This window comes from Sarcophilus harrisii, chromosome 1, assembly GCF_902635505.1.
Source record: "Sarcophilus harrisii chromosome 1, mSarHar1.11, whole genome shotgun sequence".
NCBI classification, from domain to species: domain Eukaryota; kingdom Metazoa; phylum Chordata; class Mammalia; order Dasyuromorphia; family Dasyuridae; genus Sarcophilus; species Sarcophilus harrisii.
The window spans coordinates 218,009,790-218,024,411 of record NC_045426.1 but is presented as its reverse complement, the minus strand read 5'-3'; the positions used below and the strand labels follow the sequence as shown (position 1 = coordinate 218,024,411).

The window sequence follows — 14,622 nt, the reverse complement described above, 5'->3', positions numbered from 1 at the left end:
CCTGATTTGTTATTGTTGCCGCTGTTGTTGTTGTTGTTGAGTTTCCAGACTTAAGAAAATGTTAAGAATGAGTAGAACCAGGAGATCATTATATACCTCAACAACGATACTGTATGAAAATGTATTCTGATGGAAGTAGATTTCTTCGACAAAGAGATCTAACTCTTTCAATTGATCAAGGATGGACAGAAGCAGCTACACCCAAAGAAAAAACACTGGGAAATGAATGTAAACTGCTTGCATTTTTGTTTTTCTTCCCGAGTTATTTATACCTTCTGAATCCAATTCTCCCTATGCAACAAGAGAACTATTTAGTTCTGCACAGATACATTGTATCCAAGATCTACTGTAACCTATTTAACATGTATAGGACTGCTTGCCATCTGGGGGAGTTGGTGGAGGGAGGGAGGGGAAAAATTGGAACAGAAGTGAGTGCAAGGGATAATGTTGTAAAAAATTACCCTGGCATGGGTTCTGTCAATATAAAGTTATTAAATAAAAAAATAATAATTAAATGCCATCTAAAAAAAAAAGGAAATGTTAAGAGAGCAGATTAAATTTAAACATGTGAATATATATCTCCTTCCCACACACTCCCAGCCAGTTGTTAAACATTCACCAGCACATCCATATATTGTTCTATAAATATTGCTTGAGCTCAGCAGTAGTTCAGTAAAAGACTCAGGAAATTAAGTCAATACTAGCCTGAAGATTATGAGCTAATAATATTATTGATATCAATATTACAATATTAATATTTATAATACAGCATGATAATAACATGTTATATTAGTATCACTATTTGTATTTACATAGCACTTTAAAGTTTAAAAAGTGATTTATAGCTGTTATTGCTTTTGTTTCTAGCTCTGAGATTTGTGATTATGAGAAAAATTATAGAGTAATTGAAAGAATAGGTTGACTGAGTCCAGGGCTTTGGGTTCTACTCAAGGCTCCATCACTAACTACTTGGGTGACTATGAACAGATTATATAACTTTTCTGAGCCTCAGTTGTCTCATCTATTTGGGAATCGCTAAGATCCTTTTTGCTTCTCACTTTCTAATTTCTGAAGTCAGATTTTGACTCAGAGCTTCCTAATAATCAGGCCTACTAATCTATATCTTCTGTGTTAACTAGGTATCCATAGTGGGGAAAATATAGGTCTCATCATAAGTGCAAAACATGATTGTGGAATTCTATATTATGGTGGAATAGCATAATATAACCTCTGTCCATGAATAAACCAAGTTTATAATCGACTGTTCTTCATGATATAAACCTAACCCAAAGGAATCACATCTCTGTGGCTGTGTATCATGGTTTCCATTCATATCTCCCTAAGATATTTTGTTTCCTGACAGTTCAGAAATAATAGACATTTTTCATATTTGCTTTTATTTTACATTATGTTTTCCCTTTGAAGTGAAAGGTATTTAGTTGCATCAGATAGCCATCAAAATGGGTCATAAAAGCCAGTTCAGAAAAGATGTTCTAACACAAAGATAAATCGGACTTTCAGAGCTGTCCTGGCATCCATCCCAAAGGAAACAGCAGGATTGAAGTACTACCAAAGAGTTAAACTTTTTTCTGTTTCTGTCATGACCAGGATAAAGAAATGTTAAGGCATAAAAAACTTCCTGTAGGATAAGAATTAATTACAAAAGAATTTGAAATTGCCTTTAATCACTCCAACTCCAGCCAAGTCAGCCAATGAGTTCATGGGCAAGCATTTGAAGACAAGGGCAGGTTATTCAGTGGCAAAGCTATTTTTGAAGTATTTTTTCAAGACTCCAAGAAGCTTTAGCAAATCAAAGGAATTTCTAGTTGAATTCTCTAACACAACTACTGACAAACAAGGAAGAAAACCTCTACTTAACTTGAATCTCAAGCTCTCTGTTCACCCCTTCTATTTCCCAAAGCTCACAATGTTTTCCAGAGAAGGATTTTGGATATCTGAGACTGAACTTAACATTAACAAAACTTACATTAACAAAAATTACATTAACAAAAAATAAAGAAGACAGAACTCACTATACTTGCATATTATATGATAATGTACTTGGAACCCTAGAGAATAGGAAAGAAATTAAATGAGACTCCTAATAGATTTAGTTAGATAGTAGAATTTGAAATAAACTAACAAAAATCTCCAGAATGTCTAGACAGTACAGGAAGAAAGTAAACAGGAAAAAAATTCTATCTAAAACAAGTACAAAAAAAAAAAAAGATCTAATAATTCATCTTCTAAAACACATGCAAAATTGCATGTCTTGATAGCCAACAAATAACAACAAAAGGAACAACATTAATAACTAGAATTTACATTGTCTTTACAATGTGTCAAATATTTATAAAAGTATATCATTTGATCCAGATGTGGGTATACACCCTAAGGCTCTATCCTTACCCTTCTTTTATTTTCTCTTTATACTCTCTTCTTTAGAAGTATACTGATTTATATATGTGTTGTCTCTCCTATTAGAACATAAACTCTTGAGGATAGAACTATTTTTCCTTTTTGTTTGTATACTTAACACTCAGAGCTTAATAAATATTTGTTGATTGAGATAAAAACTACAAATTATTCTGTAAAGAACTTACATGAGACAAATTATTGGATTTTTATTGTTCATGGTTGGCTCCTTCTAATACATGGTGTCCCCCCCAAATCTTTAAGTTTTAATAACTTCAGAAGTATAAATGCTATAAACTTACCCAAAAAATCATTTGAAAGCTTAATTATTGAAATTGCTTTTACATTTAAAAGAAATTTATTAGTTTTTGTGAATTTTCCATAACAAATATTTAACTTTAATCTTAACAAAATAGGGTATCTTGCCATTATGCACTGTGTGAGACACAATTTCTGAATTATACTTTCTTAGACTGGTAGGCTGGTAAAGAAGGTTCTCTTGACTGGCCACTTCAGTTATCTGATTTCTCTATACTAGACCTTTTTCTTGTGGGGTCATGTCAAAACTGTCATTTGTACATCAAAATCTCATTCTTTAGATGATTTTAAGACTAGGATTACAAATCCAATCCTGTCAGTCATTGAATAGCAACTGAGGAAAGTTTTTACAAAGTTCAAAAATCATCTAAAGATGTTATGTTTAAATGTTAATCAGATATAACTAAATATTTCAAATTTTAAAATAAAATAAAAATTTTGAGTTAGTAACATTTGTACTTCTGCAGTTATTAAAGCTTAAAACTGCACTAACCCTGTACTACTATATATATATATATATATATATATATATATATATATATATATATATGTCACATCCCATATAATAAAAAGATTCTATTAGCTAAACCAATTTGTAGATTTAGTACTACATTGAACAAAAGAATAAGAGAATTAATTTGGAATAGACTTTTAAAGGAAATAATGAGAGAAAATATGAATGGAAGATACATAGTATTATCAAACTTCAAACTTTATTACAAAGTACTTATCATCAAAACTATTTGGCACAGATTTTAGAAAACAGAAACAGAAAAGTCAATCAGTGAAATGATTAAATAAGTAAGAAACAACAATAAAAAAAATGTAGCCTATTGTTTGATAAACCCAAGAACATAAATTACTAGGGAAAGAATTCCCTTCATCTTCTCCTTAGCCTGAATTCTTTTTGGGAAAACTAAGATTATAATTCAAATACACCTTATGTCCAGCTCTCTACATAGATAAAAGAATCCTATCATTCCAGCAAGCATGGGGTCTATGGTACAAGACAGATTTTATTTTACTCCCAAAGAAATTGCAGAAAGATTTCACATTAATCCATAAATGGTTCTCACAATGTCCCTCTCTGGTGATTTCTACCTTTCTTCCTAGACTCTATAATGCTATAATAGCCTCACAGTTGCCACCTTGCAAGTTGGACTCAGCTTCGAATAGAACGAATTTTAGGTTGCTACATACTCCTCTCCTGACATTTCACTGAGTCCCACTTTCACCCCAGGGATACCTAGAGGCCGTTAGAATGCTGACATTATTCTAAGGGCTTGAGTGACCCCCTGAAAGGAAAACAAAATGGTATTAACTTCTTCCTATAAGACTTGCACTGTCCAAATAAGCCTCTGTTGTAGGAAATGACAAAGTCCAAGGTTTTTTTTTGTTTTTTATTTGTCTAGCTTCTTAAACAATGGTTTGTGACCCCATATGGGATCTTGTAACTGAATTAAATTATGATTTATTACCAGTAAATGTTTGATTTGTATATTTGTTTTGTACTCTACATACCAGGAGTCATATAAAATTTTTTCAGGCAAAAAGGGGTCACAAATGGAAAAAGTTTAAGAAGCTTTGCTCTATGCCATGATTCAATTCTTTGGTCATCCTATAGCAGTAAGATCACTTAATCAATTTTCTGCTCTCTACAAAAATGCCACTGTTCAATAACTTTCCCTCTCTTGCCAGAAAACAAGATTCTGAGATTCTCTCTCTTCCCTTTCTCCCTAGAAGACTGGAATCCAAAATTTTAAACTTTGAGATTTGTAGAGATGTAATCCTGAGGTTAATGGTACTACAAAACTCTTTCTCTTTCTGGAAGACTGGATTCATAATTTGAAGTCCAGGAATTCTCCTCTATGAAAGAGAGCACATAGAATTCCCACGTGACCAGGAGCTATTAGCAACTATTGGAGAAAAATGTTGTGTGAATGAAAAGACATTTGCCATCCATCTCTTACCCTTTAATCCAATCTTAGCTCACTTGCTGTCTTGTTTGCCTTCTTTTAAGGGGAAATGGGCATAAAGGGCCAACCCTCAACTTTTTATAGGCCTAGAAAAAAGAGGGAATTTTGATCCATAGTAGTCTGTCAGTTCATTATTAATTATCCCCAAAGGGTCAACAAATAGGCATGTCCACACCCTCCATAGAGTAATTATTAGTTGGTACCTCCCTACTTTCTAGTTACTTATAAGAGAGGTGAACTAATGTCTTTCCAGGTCTCAGACAAAATAATAGGTCTTAGAAAAAGAGGCAGCTAAAGGCCTACTAGCTGCATTAAGGAAAAAGGGAATCTTTATTGATTAAAAGATCAAGACCCCTCCTAACCTTTATAGTTTAGAAGATAAAATGTGTCATTTTGTCTCAAACCTTCTGGGAGAGGTGAGACTAGCTATTATAGACTCTAAGGAAAAAGAAGATATGCACAGGACTTCTGTTCTATGCTGGAAATGTTGGAAAGGAAACAAAAAAATCATATTTCATGCCTCTCACTAAAGCTTGGTTTCCTATGAGAACTCAGTCTCAACTATGGCTATTTACCTCTGCCTCCTTTCCTCTTCTTTCCTCTTCTCTTCTCTTGTCTTCCTCCTCCTCCTCCTCTTCCTCCTCCTCCTCCTCCTCTTTCTCCTCTTCTTCTTCCTCCTCCTCCTCCTCCTCCTCCTCCTCCTCCTCCTCCTCCTCCTCCTCCTCCTCCTCCTCCTCCTCCTCCTCCCTCCTCCTCCTCCTCCTCCTCCTTCTTCTTCTTCTTCTTCTTCTTCTTCTTCTTCTTCTTCTTCTTCTCCTCCCTTCTTCTTTTTCTTTTTCCTCTTCCTCGTCCTTCTCCTCCTTCTTCTCCTCCTTCTCCTCCTCCTCCTCCTCCTTTTCCTTCTTCTTCTTCTTCTTTTCTTCTTCCTCCTTCTCCTTCTCCTTCTTCTTCTTCTTCTTCTTCTTCTTCTTCTTCTTCTTCTTCTTTTTCCTCTTCCTCCTCCTCCTCCTCCTCCTTCTCCTCCTCCTCCTCCTCTTCCTCCTCCTCCTTCTTCTTCTCTTTCTCCTTCTTCTCCTTCTTCTCTCTCTCTTCATATGGCCAGGTCAGAAAATAAATCACCTTCTTTCTCTCTTGCTCTATTCCAGAGAGTTCTCTCACTCTGTTATGTATGTGATTTTATGTCAAATAAAACCAAAAAGCCCTCTAGGCGAGGAATTTGTACTCTAATACTTTTTATAGAAATGCTTGTTTGTATCTTTAGAATTTTTATTAATAATAATATTCTCACTTCATAAAAATCACTTTCCATAGATTAACATTTATATTAAACTAAAAATTTCTCCAAAAGCCCATGAACTTGCTAAGCCCTCAAGAAATCAAAGAAAAAGGAAAATAACCTATGTGCACAAAACTATTCATTACAACTCTTTTTTGTTATACCATAGAACTAGAAATCAAGGGTGGCCCTTCAATTGGGTAATGGCTGTACAAATTATGGTATGGGAACATAATATAAAATTATTGTCACAAATGAAATAACAAGCAGTATGGTTTCAGAGAAGCCAGAGGAAATATATAAAATGATACAGAGTAAATTGAGCAGAACCAGGAGAGCAGTATATACAGTAGCAACATTGTAAAGAAAAACAATTTTGAAAAACTTAAGAATTCTTGACAAATTCAGTGATCAACTATGATAGTAGAGGACTGATGAGGAAATATGCTACTCACATCCCAACAGAGAGGTAATAAATAGATAGATAGATAGATAGATAGATAGACAGACAGATATAGCCAATGTGAGAATTAATTTGCTTTCTTATTCACATTTGTGATAAGGTGTTTTTTTTAAACAAGGGTGTTTTTTCTTAAAGTGAGGAAGGCTAGGGAAAGAGTTGCCCTCTACCCCAAAAACTGTTAAGAAAGAAAAAAAGAAAAGGGGAAAAGGTCACTGAAAAAAATTTTAATGCAGAGAAGAGAATAGAAGAAAGGTCTGAAAGAATTACAGGCAAGTAAGACAGCTTTGAAAGTTACCAGTTGAATTTATTATCTATTTCAGAAGGCAAGCAAGCTATATATATAGTAGAAATTCATAGTTTCACGTACAATCATATTTTTCATTTCTATTGTTTTACATAGAAATATTTGATTTGGTATTTACTATGTTCAGAATTTAAAAAAACCTTGAAAAGTCCATGGACTCACAAGTATTCATTAAATGCCTCTCTCTGTTAACAGACTGATGAAGAGTCATGTCTATTTTATTGAGTGAGAATTGCAAGGCTGAAGTCTAATACAACATTCTATTGGTTGCTTGATAAAAGGTACTGAGTTGCTGACTGAGAAGAGTCAATTGAACCTAAAAATCCATCCCTAGAGAAGTACTCATAACAGACCAATAGAGAAAACCTAATAGTGTTGCTAACATCTCTTGACATTAGAATGGATCAACAATAATCAGTAGCTTACAAAATCTTTCTAAAGGCAAAAATGCATTTAAGTGCATATATACAATGGAATAAATGATATTTGAAGCAGACTAACTTAGATGAGACAAAGCTCTCTAATAAATTTTACCAATACTCACATAAGAATAATCTATTGAAAGAACTGATACTTCTGCATAGGTTTTAGAATTGGAACTGATACTTCTACACAGGTATTGGAATTCATGACATATACCACATGTCTTTTTCCATATACACATGCTCACTGATTTAGCTGTTGATATCCCCTTTAGTAAAATTTGACTAGGAAAAGAAACATATAGAACAGAATTGACCAAACAATAGGATATTTGATTGGGAACTTTTTAGACAAGATCTTTTAGACTGGGACTTGTTAGAGAGAAATGCTTATTTGTCAGGTTGGCTAGATGGCACAGTGGATAGAGCACTGGACTAGGAGTCAAAAAGATTCATGTTCCTAAATTCAAATCTGCTCTTAAACACTTACAAGTGATGTGGCCCTGGGCCACTGAGCTGGAGAAGGAAATGGTGAACCACTTCAGTATTTTTACCGAAAAAAAAAAAAAAAAAAAAAAAAAAAAAACCACCAACCCAAATGGGGCCACAAAGAGTCAGACATGAGTGAAATAACCAAACAACAACATTTATCTGTCATCCTGTTTGCTCATATTTAAATCCCATGAGAATAATTTTTAGCAGTCTGAATCTTTCACCACAGTCACTGAGGAAAATTTAACAAATTACCATTCTAAAGTGACTTCCCTCAGCTTTCAAAAGGATTTTTCAATGAACTTTCTGAAATGCCTTGCTCATTTTCTTTTCAAAATCTTCCCAGTAAGCTGAAGTTATTGGCTTTAAAGCTAATCAGGCGACGAGAAGGGGAAGAAAAAAGTGAATGGGTTTCTAGAGATACATGGAATTCACTGATTTTATTCTAATTTGATAGTATTTCTAAATGGAAGATCATGGAAATGGAAAATATCATTGTCAGGGGTAGCAAGGTGGTAGAATGGTTAGAGCACTTGTCCTAAAGTCAGGAAGAATTGAATTCAAGTCCATCCCAAACACTTTCTGAATATGTGACTCTGTGCAAGTCACTTAACCCAATTATCTCCAAACTATAGACACACACCCCCAACAATACACACATACTCACAGAGAGAAAAGAAGAAAGAATATCTGTGTAACTGAAACACAGATCTTTCCAGAGAATAGTGCAAATTTAAATGGGAAGTAGATACAGCAATGCACGGAAGTCAGCTCAAAAAGGCTGGAAAGAACCAAATATTAAATTTTCAGCATGAGCTGAAATGCCTCAGAAATCAACAAATGTTATAAATCAGGGCTTGATTCATTGTTTAATCTTCTAGACTGAACTTAAAAGTATATCTGGCACTTTTATTTCCCCTGAAGAGCCAGTTGTTAAACATTTACCAACATACCTTTCATTATAGAGATTGGCAAATGAAAAGATAAATAGAATGTTCTCCTGAATGAGTAAAAGCTTAACTTATTGGCAAGTTTTGTCCCACTTTGGAAGGCATACTTTATTCACTATTCATCCTGACACATGCATATGGTTTCTGTTAGATGTGTCTGTCTTTGGAAAGATTTTGTCACCTACTAATTACTTTTATCCACTCTAATGCTGAGAGGTGTTAGCAACACTATTAGGTTTTCTCAATAGGTTTGTTATGAGCACTTCCCTGGAAATGAATTTCTGGGTTCAATTGACTCACTTTCCCAGTCAGCATTTCTTAATACCTTTTAGCAAATAGTCAGTAAAATACTGTGTTACACTATCCCTCAGTGAAACATATATGACTTTTCTATTAGCAAAGAACGAGGGAGGTATTTAATAAATAGCATTTTATCTAATTAAGTCAGGTTTTAAAAAGGGTTTTAATTATGGGTAAAACTTTAGAACTGGGTTATACAGATTAACCAGTCATCTTAATCAACCTTCCGCTAAACTCTTTATTTCATTTTTCTAGTCAAAACAAGCATCCTCTTTTTTTTTTCAGTTTCACAAATAAATACTACTTAATAACAAAATAAGTCACACCTTCAATGCATTGTCACTAACCTGAAAAGATAAAGGAGAAAGATTTTAATTTATTTTTTTTTTATTTATTTATTTTGTATTTATTTAATAGCCTTTAATTTACAGGATATATACATGGGTAACTTTACAGCATTAACAATTGCCAAACCTCTTGTTCCAATTTTTCACCTCTTACCCCCCCCCCTCCCTAAATGGCAGGATGACCAGTAGATGTTAAATATATTAAAATATAACTTAGATACACAATAAGTATACATGACCAAAACATTATTTTGCTGTACAAAAAGAATCAGACTCTGAATTATTGTACAATTAGCTTGTGAAGGAAATCAAAGATGCAGGTGTGCATAAATATAGGGACTGGGAATTCAATGTAATGGTTTTTAGTCATCTCCCAGAGTTCTTTTTCTGGGTATAGCTAGTTCAGTTCATTACTGCTCCATTAGAAATGATTTGGTTGATCTCGTTGCTGAGGATGGCCTGATCCATCAGGACTGGTCATCATCTAGTATTGTTGTTGAAGTATATAATGATCTCCTGGTCCTGCTCATTTCACTTAGCATCAGTTCGTGTAAGTCTCTCCAGGCCTTTCTGAAATCATCCTGTTGGTCATTTCTTACAGAACAGTAATATTCCATAATTTTCATATACCACAATTTATTCAGCCATTCTCCAACTGATGGACATCCATTCAGTTTCCAGTTTCTAGCCACTACAAAAGGGCTGCCACAAACATTCGTGCACATACAGGTCCCTTTCCCTTCTTTATAATCTCTTTGGGATATAATCCCAGTAGTAACACTGCTGGATCAAAGGGTATGCACAGTTTGATAACTTTTGAGCATAGTTCCAAACTACTCTCCAAAATGGTTGGATTCGTTCACAACTCCACCAACAATGAATCAATGTCCCAGTTTTCCCACATCCCTCAACAATCATCATTATTTTTTCCTGTCATCTTAGCCAATCTGACAGGTGTGTAGTGGTATCTTAGAGTTGTCTTAATTTGCATTTCTCTGATTAATAATGACTTGGAGCATCTTTTCATATGACTAGAAATAGTTTCAATTTCTTCATCTGAGAATTGTCTGTTCATATCCTTTGACCATTTTTCAATTGGAGAATGGCTTGATTTTTTATAAATTAGAGTTAATTCTCTATATATTTTGGAAATGAGGCCTTTATCAGAACCTTTGACTGTAAAAATATTTTCCCAGTTTATTGCTTCCCTTCTAATCTTGTCTGCATTAGTTTTGTTTGTACAAAAACTTTTCAGTTTGGTATAATCGAAATTTTCTATTTTGTGATCAGTAATGAAGATTTTAATTTTTAAAGTGTGTAACGACTCAAAGTTCACACTGAAAAAGAGAACTTTTTTTGCTATTTATCTACACACAATAAAGGCAAGAATTCCAAATAAAGGATTGAGTTAGAAGACCAAGGCTCATTTACTTTTGCTGTTGTTGTTGCCTTCTCCCACTATTATTTTTATGAGAGACCTAAAGGAGTTTGGGGCTATAGGAAAACCTTGGCGCCCAAGAGCCACACAACTTTTGAACAGTTTTTTTTTTTTTTTTTTTGACAGTGTCATATCCCCTCAAAATAGGTGTGAGAGCAGAGAAATCCTATAAGGAACATATAAGGAATTTCTAACACTAAGTCAAATAGTTTTCTAGAATAATGGGCTGATTCAGGCCCAGACATAGAAGGTTCAAAAACACATTAAATGTTCATAGGCCCTGCTTAGTTGTTCATTTGTTTTATGTTCCAAACAAGCTTGTCTCCTTAGATGCAAAACTGTCCTAAAGAAAAAATCTATACTCTGTTGAAATTTTGACAATTGGCAGGTTCATTATTTTATGAGGGGAAACCAGCTAAGTTTTTTGCCTACTTGTAATGAGATTTTGCTTTCATCACTGAACGAACTAAAAGATTTAAAAAACTAAAAATACTAAAAGGCTTAGGATATTCAATATGTTTTTGAAGAACTCCAATCTTTGGGTTTTTAACTAAAAAGTGATAGACAAGGCCTCTCTTTTTCATATATAGAATATGTGGGCCTTTTAACTCAGTATCCCTGCTGAAGCCAGAAACTTCAGGGAAACTTCACATGTGCTATGAGATCCTAGCAGGATTCAAGAGACCCAAAAAAACCATGTGATTTTGACCAACAAAGCATCACACAGAAGAGACAACATCACACACAAACCTACTGGAGAGTTGGCCCTACAGAAACATCATGATGACATGAACATAAGACAATAGTAAGCCAACAGCCCCAGAGTCCTCTCCACGTGTGTTCCCTACATATTCATCCCACCACATCACATATTCCCTATGTGCCATCTTTTCTCATTGGAGAAAAGACCTCAGTTTTACATTGGAAATGTCCTGATGCTAATTTTTATTATAGTATTTCATGAAGTATCATTACTTCAAACTCATTTGTCTCCTGGCTGACTGGTAAAAGTAAATACATCAGTGGGGGCTTTCTCTGAGTGTGTCTAAACTCATCAAGTATCTGGAATCTGCAGAAAATTTTCTGCTCCTCATAAACAAAGGAAGAGGCGAGGGGAGAAAGGCCGTTGCTTTCCAAATTTTAAAATTCTTTGCATCCTTCAAATGCTATGACTTCTCTTCACATCTCAGGCCACTGCTGCAACTAATCCCAAAACTGTTGTGATGACTACTTTGTTGGGGTTGAAAGGAAGACATGTGAAGTTCATGTCAGAACCCCCTAAAACAAAATGTTCTCATTTGGCTCTTTAGCCAGACCAGTCGACAATCTCTTCCAGTCATTCATGGCCCCTACTAATGCAAACTGACTCTCCCACCAGCTGCAGTCAGGACTGCCTACAGATTTGTCAATCTGCCTTTCCCACATTGGAGAGCCAAGTGAAGGTGTCAATTCCTGCGCCACTTTGTCCTCTCAAAGTGATAGCGACCAAGCTGAAGTCAGCAAGCCGAAGCAGAGAAAATGCATCTGCAGGTAATTAGTAACAATCAGGGCTGCCCTGAAACTGCTGACTACAGCAGTAATGAGCTGGGCACATGTCATTGGCTTGCAAATGGAGAGCTCGCTTATGAACCGTGGCAGCAAGCAGTAAGAGCAGGGATTTTTTTAACTTAATATTTAATGTGGCATAAAAACGATGGAGAGAAATCGAGTTGTTCTCTAATCAGATGTTTAGTCGCCACTCCATAACACAAGGGAGTCAGTGAATGAAGCGGTACTGAGCACTGTCATCGACATTCTCTTTCAGCATCATTTAGCCCGATTTCCTTCCTTTTTTTTAAGAGAAAAGAGTGGGAAAGGACCCAGGGTTGAGACGGCAGTGCTCCAATTCCCACAAACTATATCATTATAGACCTAACCCCTCAGGCTATCAGGGAGAGGGAGCTTTGAACAGGCTCTCCCCATGTACCATCAATTACAATGTGAATCTTTTACATTATATTCCTGCAAGTTGTGATGAGTCCCAGACCACAATTGGGGGAAATGAAAAATGGGGACTGTAATTCACCCAGCCCCTTTACTACCAGACTGCTTTGCATTAAACTGTTTTATGACATGACTTAAAGACTGAAGAATCACAATATGAACTCGACTTAGGTCAATTTGTGGATGAAAGCCCAACATGGCCCAAGACTTTCTCATAAAACCTGCTGAAGCTTGAACCGCAGATCCTAGCTATCTAAAGAACTAGATTAGTTTTCTTGATCACAATAAAATGCATTTCTTAAACTCTTAGGACAGTATTTCCAGATCTTCATCCAAGGATACAGTGCTTTTCAGCCCTACAATGGGACCTAGAGTAACGAGCTTAGAAAATGCATGAATTTATTTTACCTAAAGGACTGAGGTCCAATGAGTAAAACTGAATGAAGAATCATTCTTTTTGTGATTCAGCTGAACTTTAGTCTTCTAATAAGAAAGCTCTTCTATGAGCATTCTTTTTTTTTCAATGACCACTATAGTATAATAGAAAGAAGGTTAGATTTGAACTTAGAGGACCTGAGTTTAATTCCCAGCTTTGGCACTCACCACTCCCTATATGATTTTCAATATGTCACTTAAATTCTTTAGGCCTTAGCTTGTTCATTTATAAAATGAGTGATGGCATGACTTCTAAGATTCCTTCCATTCTCTCAATAGCTAGTTTTTCAGAGGACAATGTGATTTAAGGACTTGTATCCTATGAAGAAAAGCATCTGTTTAGTAAACTATTTAACCAATTATCATACGTGCCTTTAGGGGAAATTACTGTGCCAAATGGCATAATCCAACAAAACCACCCTGTGACATGGAGAATGACAACTAACAATTCACATTTGGACAGCTTGCTTTGTAGTTTTCAAAGGACTCTTAGTAAGTGCTTAATAGATGCTTGTTAATTAATTGATTGATTAAAATTTAACAAAAAACAAATGGGTGAAAGTAGTACATTTCCAGGACTGGACTAAACTGGGAAAACTAGGAACCACATCTTTACGTGATTTCAGGTTAGAATGAGTTTCCCAAGGCTATCTTCTAGTCTAAGCCGGTACTTCAAGAAAATATCAGGGGATACACAGTGCCTCTCTAATGTGGAAGGAAAGTTTGTCCCACAGCGAACTTTTGGTAAAATTTGATAAGTGAAAAGTGTTACAGCTAGACTCAAAAATGTTAAGAAGAGATTTTTCTAAAGAAAAAAAAAGAAAACTGGAAAGGTTTAGATTATTATAAGATCAATCTAAGTCAACAATGTTCCATTGGCAATCATGCGATCTTAAACTATATTAAGAGATAGTGCAAAATGTAGTATTTTTGCCTTTTTTATTGTTTGGTTGCTGTATAATTTTTGCATGTTTTTTTTTTCTTTTTTGTACTTTTTTTCTTTTGGATCTGATTTTTTTTCTTGTACAACATGATGAATATGGAAATATGGTTGGAAGAATTGCACATGTTTGACCAGATTGATGCTGTCTTGGGGAAGGAAGAGAGGTGTAGAAAGAGGGGAAAATTTGGAACACAAGGGTTTGCAAAAGTGACTGTAGAAAACTATCTTTGCATGTATTTGGAAAAATAAAATACTATTGATTTTTTAAAAGAGAGATAAAGATAATGCCTAGGACTAAGGAAAAAGGTAGTGTAATAACATGGCTATGGAGTCAGAGAACCTGTTTTCAAATCCTGCCTCTGACAATACCTTAAGCAATTCATATTTCCTTATTGAGTTTGTTTCCTCATCTATATAGATCTACATTCATCTCTTTGTATAGTTATATAAACATCAGATTTATCTGTTGCTGACATGCTTTTCAGTCTAAATCTACAATCTAAATCTATGCTGTGACCAGACCACATGAGTATGATGTGTCCAGTTCTTAGTATATTATA

General features: G+C 34.9%; 1 protein-coding gene across 2 annotated transcripts in view; it reads right to left on the bottom strand.

The window, feature by feature from the left end:
• PAX5 (paired box 5) overlaps nt 1-14,622 on the bottom strand; it is a 328,377-nt gene that overhangs the window by 155,515 nt on the left and 158,240 nt on the right. The window lies entirely within an intron of this gene.